The sequence below is a fragment of the Tachyglossus aculeatus genome, chromosome 6 (genome assembly GCF_015852505.1).
Source record: "Tachyglossus aculeatus isolate mTacAcu1 chromosome 6, mTacAcu1.pri, whole genome shotgun sequence".
NCBI lineage: Eukaryota > Metazoa > Chordata > Mammalia > Monotremata > Tachyglossidae > Tachyglossus > Tachyglossus aculeatus.
In genome coordinates this window covers 39,752,673-39,759,335 of record NC_052071.1, presented here as the reverse complement: position 1 = coordinate 39,759,335, position 6,663 = coordinate 39,752,673, and positions in this window count along the sequence as shown.

The following is a 6,663-nucleotide window of genomic DNA, read 5'->3' as shown; positions in this document are numbered from 1 at the left end:
ATGGGGCGGGGCCTAGGAGGGCGGGGGCGGGGCCGGGACTGGCGATAGGCGGGCTCGAGGCGGGCGGGGGCGGAGCCTAAGTGGGGCGGTGCTCAGGTGGGCGGGGCCTAAAGTGACGATGGGAGGACTTGAGGGAGTGGCCTAGTTGGAGGCGTGGCCTTCGTGGGCGGGGCGGGCCGAGACTGGCGATAGGCGGGCTCGAGGGGGGCGAGGGGCGGGGCCTATGTGGGGCGGGGCCTAGGGGGGCGGGGCCGAGGCTGGCGATAGGCGGAGCCGAGGCAGGCGAGGGGCGGGGCCTAGGTGGGGGCGGGGCCTAGACGGGCGGGGGCGGGGCCGAGGCTGGTGATAGGTGGGCTCGAGGCGGGAGAGGGGCGGGGGCTGGGTGGAGGCGTGGCCTAGGCTGGTGGTGGGTGGAGTCCAGTCGGGCGGGGGCGGGGCCTAGACAGGGGCGGGGCCGAAGCTGGTGATAGGTGGGCTCGAAGCGGGAGTAGGGCGGGGGCCTAGGTGTGGGCGGGGCCGAGGCTGCGATCGGTGGGCTGGAGGCGGGCGAGGGGCGGGGCCCGATCGGCCCCCCACGGCCAATCCCCTGCCCACTCCGCGCTGCACGTGACTCGGGGGAAAGAGCCCGGGCTCGGGAGGCAGGGGGCGTGGGTTCGAATCCCGCCTCCCCCCTGCTTTTCTTCCGCAGCCCGGCCCGCGTCCTCCGCCGCCGCTCACCTCCTCACCGTTAGGCCTCCTTCTCTCCCGGCCCCCGTCCTCCCCCGGGCCCGGAACGCCCTCCCTCCGCCCACATCCGCCAAGCTAGCTCTCGTCCTCCCTTCAAGGCCCTACTGAGAGCTCACCTCCTCCAGGAGGCCTTCCCACACTCAGCCCCCTCCCCCCGCCCTACCTCCTTCCCCTCCCCACAGCACCTGTATATAGGTTTGTACACATTTATTACTCTTTATTTTACTTGTACGGATTTATTCCATTTATTTTATTTTGTTAATGTGTTTGGTGTTGTTCTCTGTCTCCCCCTTCTAGACTGTGAGCCCACTGTTGGGTAGGGACCGTCTCTAGATGTTGCCAACTTGGACTTCCCAAGCGCTTAGTCCAGTGCTCTGCACACAGTAAGCGCTCAATAAATACGATCCAATGAATGAATGGAACCGTCCCTATATGTTGCCAACTTGTACTTCCCAAGCGCTTAGTCCAGTGCTCTGCACACAGTAAGCGCTCAATAAATACGATCCAATGAATGAATGAATGTCTGCTGTGTGACCTTCTTCTTCTTCTTCTCCTCCTTCTCCTTCTCCGTCAGGCTCACAGTCTCAATCCCCATTTTAAAGATGAGGTAACTGAGGCACAGAGAATTCAGTTCAGTGGTATTTATTAAGCGCTTAGTGTGGGAAAGCACAATACAACAATGAACAGTGACATTCCCTGCCCACAACGACCTTACAGTTGGCAGGGTGGTGGTGGTGGTGGTGAAAGAACTGAAGTGACTTGCCCAAGGTCACCCAGCAGACAAGCAAGTGCTGAATAAATATGATTGAATGAATGAATGGTGGAGTAGGATTAGAACCCATGACCTTCTGCTGCCCAGGCCCATGCTCAATCCTCTATTCCTTGCTGCTTCCAGGCTCCAGAACCCCAGAAGTGGAGTCAAGTGGGATTGACTCATTCCCTCAAGGGTCCAGGAATCCCCCGTGGGTGGCGGGAAAGTTGCAGGGAACAATTTTGGGGGAATATCCGGTGGAAACACTCATGGGGAAGGGGACGGCCCCGAACTGCTCTGCTGGAGACCTGGGCAGCTGGTTGGAGAAGCAGTGTGTGGCCTAATGGATAAAGCATGGTCCTGAAAGTCAAAAGGACCTGGGTTCTAATCCCGGCTCTACCACTCGTCTGCTGTGTGACCTTGGGCAAGTCACTTCTCTGGGTCTCAGTTACCTCATCTGGAAAAGGAGGATTAAGACTGCTAGCCCCAAGTGCGACAGGGACAATGTCCAACCTGATTACCTTGTATCCCAGCCTGCTTCCCACCAAGGCCTAGTGGAGAGTCAGAAGGTCATGGGTTCTAATCTTGACACCGCCACATCTGCTGTGTGACGCTGGGTGAGTCACTTCACTTCTCGAGACCTCAATTCCCTCATCTGTAAAATGAGGGTTAAGACTATAAGCCCTATGTGGGATAGGGACTGTGTCCAACCCAGTTCAATAAATCAATCGTATTTATTGAGCACTTACTGTGTGCAGAGCACTGTACTAAGCGCTTGGGAAGTACAAGTTGGCAACATATAGAGACAGTCCCTACCCAACAGAGGGCTCACAGCCTAGAAGTTATCTTTCCTCTAATAATAATAATAATAATGGCATTTATTAAGCGCTTACTATGTGCAAAGCACTGTTCTAAGCGCTGGGGAGGTTACAAGGGGATTAAGACTGTGAGCCACATCAATAACTACCTCTAGACTGTACGCTTGTTGTGGGCAGGCAATGGGTCTGTTTATTGTTGTACTATAGTCTCCTAAGCACTTACTACAGTGCTCTGCACACAGTGAGCACTCAATAAACATGATTGAATGAATGAATGAATCTACCCCTGCGGTTTGAACAGTGCTGGGCACAAAGTAAGAGTTTAACAAATATTATTATTATTGTTCAGGAGGGAATGAGTCAGTTTGGCACAGTAGTGCTGGCCCTCCCTCGTCCCTCCCTTCTTCTCCTTCCTCAGGTCCGTGAATCACCGTCCGGCTGGATGTGGGAGATCCAGGCGGTGCCGGACTCCAGAAATTCCCACCTGAGTGGGAAGACGATGCCTGCCCCGGCAGGAGACCAGCGGGACACCCGGAGTCTCCCCCGGGGGAGAGAAGCCGAGGGCATGGATGGAGTGGGTGGGGGGATTCAAACTGGGTGGGGGCAGGTAGGGGGTATCAGGGGTATTTACTCAATGCTTACTGTGTGCACAGCACTGTACTAAGTGCTTGGGAGAGTACACTATAGCAGATGGGAAATCCAGGAGGAGCTGAGCTGACAAGAAAGCAGGAGGAAGTAGAATAAAATGAGAGGTCAAGCTTGTTGTGGGCAGGGAAGGTGTTTATTGTTGTACTGTTGTTGTAGAGAAGCAGCGTGGCTCGGTGGAAAGAGCACGAGCTTGGGAGTCTGAGGTCATGGGTTCAAATCCCGCCTCCACCATTTGTCCGCTGGGTGACCTTGGGCAAGTCACTGAACTTCTCTGGGCCTCAGCTCCCTCATCTGTAAAATGGGGATTAAGACTGGGAGCCCCACGTGGGACAACCTGATGACCTTGTATCCCCCCAGCGCTTAGAATCTACCCCTGCGGTTTGAACAGTGCTGGGCACAAAGTAAGAGCTTAACAAATATTATTATTATTGTTATTGTTCAGGAGGGAATGAGTCAGCTTTGCACATAGTAAGCGCTTAATACCATCATTAATTAATTAATTAGTGTACTCTCCCAAACACATAGTACAGTGCTCTGCTCACAGTAAGTGCTCAGTAAATACAATCGAATGAATGAATGACTGGAGAAGCAGATTTGGGAATTGCTGCGGAAGAAGCCTCATGAGCTTCTCAGTTCCAGAGGAAAGTGAATAAAGGGAGGAGAGTAGGATAGCAGAAGTGGGCCAAGAGGGACGTCCGCAGTTCAAGAATGAGGAGAGGAAAAGAAGCCATCAAAGAAGAGTGAGAAGGGGCTGTTGGGATGGGTGGAATAATAAACAGGAGAATATTGAATGTTGTGTCCAAGACCAGAGATTCTAGTAGGAGAGCACTTAGAACAGTGCCTGGCACATAATAAGCGCTTAACAAATACCACAAAAAAAAGAGTATGATCAACTTCTCTGAAAGCAACAGAAAGGTTGAGGGTGGGTGGGGAATCAGCCCAGAGGAAAGGCCAGAAGAAGGCCACAAGAAACCTTCAGCAGAGGAAAGATGATGAGCAAGATTTTTAGAAAAAGTTGAGAAAGTGCAGTGGCAGAGCCTGCTTGAGGGGTTTAGTTAGGAGAAGGAAGATGAGACGATTGTTTGTGGGTGTAATGGAGACTTTTTCAATCAATCGAAGCTGTTTATTCAGCCTTTACTACGTGCAAGAGCTTACAGTCTGAAGAGAAAGGAGCAGAATTGAATGCAAAGGGGAGTTTAGGGGAAAGGAGTATATTTGAAGGTAGAAGAGAAGGAAGGAGTCAGAGGAAAGGAAAAGGTTGAAGGTAACATGTAACATGTTAAGGGGGAATAATAATTATGGTATTTGTTAAGCGCTTACTGTGTTCCAAGTTCTGTTCTAAACACTGGGGTAATCAGATTGTCCCTTGTGGGGCTCACAGGAGTGTGGGTAGTGCTTTGCACACAGTAAATGCTCAATAAATATGATTGATTGATTGGAAGTTAGGGGAGGGGAGTGATATTAATGTGGTATTTGATAACCACTATGTTGCAAGCACTAGGGGGGATAGAAGATTATCAGGTCAGACGTAGTCCCTGTTCCACATTGAGCTCACAGTCCAAGAGGGAGGGAGAGTAGGAATTTTATTCCCATTTCCTGGATGAGGAGACTGAGGTCCAGAGAACTTCAGGGACTTTCCCGAGGTTGCACAGAGGGGAAGTGACAGAGTCACATCTTCAAAGATCATTGTGTTTTCAGTCACACAGCTAAAGCACAGCAAGTGTTTTCCCACATTTCGGGCGTATCTGGACTTTCCTGCTTCCAGGGCACTGGGAGTTCGGGAGTATCTGGACTTTCCTGCTTCCAGGGCACTGGGAACCAGGACCCAACTGGCTCATCTAGATCCTGGGAAAAATCGCCGTGTCGGCCTAGCTGAAGACAGAGAGGGGAGCTGGAGCCTGTAAGGAGTGGCAGCTAGGAACAGAAGAATTTCCACTCTTCATTCCTCTCCAACCCACTCGCAAACCAGAAGAAGAATTTCCCAGTTAGGTAGTCAGTCTCTGGACCGGTCCCACTGGAAGTCACAGGCTTGTCATAGACTGTGAGGCCACTGTTGGGTAGGGACTGTTTCTATATGTTGCCAACTTGTACTTCCCAAGTGCTTAGTACAGTGCTCTGCCTACAGTAAGCGCTCAATAAATACGATTGATTGATTGTCATTGGTGGGGGTTGAGCATATTGATGAGGGAATCTTGACTCGTTCTGGTCTCATTCCTTCACGGCTCTTTTCATAATTACCTAACTTTGCCCCCCGCCACCCCCCAGGTCTTAGGGGTCATTCAAATAAATGGAAGAACCGAACCGGGATCCAATCCATCCCCTCAAAAGGACACCTTGGGCCACCCTCAGCTAAATCTCAAATGGGAAGTGGAACACGCCTGGAATTTGGGCCTACCACAATCCCCCAAAGAAAATTTAGTGGTAACTGAATAATCGTATTTATAGAGCTCTTTTCATTCAATTGTATTTATTGATGATGATGATGGCATTTATTAAGCACGTACTATGTGCAAAGCACTGTTCTAAGCGCTGGGGAGGTTAAAAGGTGATCAGGTTGTCCCACGGGGGGCTCACAGTCTTAATCCCCATTTTACAGATGAGGTAACTGAGGCCCAGAGAAGTTGAGGGACTTGCCCAGAGCACTGTACTAAGCGCTTGGGAAGTACAAGTTGGCAACATATAATCAATCAATCAATCAATCGTATTTATTGAGCGCTTACTGTGTGCAGAGAAGTACAAGTTGGCCACATATAGAGACGGTCCCTACCCAACAGCGGGCTCCCAGTCTAGAAGGGAGAGACGGACAACAAAACAAAACATATTAACAAAATAAAATAAATAGAATAAATACGTACAAGTAAAATAAATAGAGTAATAAATCTGTACAAACATATATACAGGTGCTATGGGGAGGGGAAGAAGGAAAGGCGGGGGGATGGGGAGGAGGGGGAGATGGAGGAGGGGGCTCAGTCTGGCTCCTAATGTGTGCACAGCACTGTACTAAGCGCCTGGGAGAGTACAATACAGCAGAGTTTGTTGACATGTCCATTGCCCACAAGTAGTTTAGTACGGTGCCCAGCTATTAGAACGGTGCCTGGCACATTGTAAGCACATAACAAATACCATTATTATTATTATTATTATTATCTTCTTCAAGCATAAAGAGCAACAACATCCTGTTCGTGGCACAGTGGAAAGAGCGTGGGAGGGCTTGGGAGTCAGAGGTCATGGGTTCTAATCCCAGCTCCGCCACAGGCCTGCTGTGTGACCTTGGGCAAGTCACTTAACTTCTCTGAGCCTCAGTTCCCTCATCTGTCAAATGGGGATTAAGACTGTGAGCCCCCCCGTGGGACAACCTGATCACCTTGTATCCTCCAAGCGCTTAACAAATGCCACCATTATTACCCAGTAGGATACAAATGTCATTTAAGAAGGGGAAAAAAATGACTAAAACAAGCCACTGTCACCGAGGCGCCACACGGGCGGCCTCTAGGACGCCTTCTACCAGCCCTCGTAGCGCTCGGATTGACGGGCGCGTCAGCCAATAGGAACCGAGCGTCGGGCTCGAGGCGGGGATCCCGGACGGCGTGGCCCAATGGCGGCGCTCTCTCCCTCAGGGGGAGTCCCTAGGGGGCGGGACCCGGGGCGGCTCGGCCAATCACCGGGGCGCTGGCGGCCGCCGCGGCGCTTCCGGGTCAGCCCGAGGCCGATGGAGCCTGG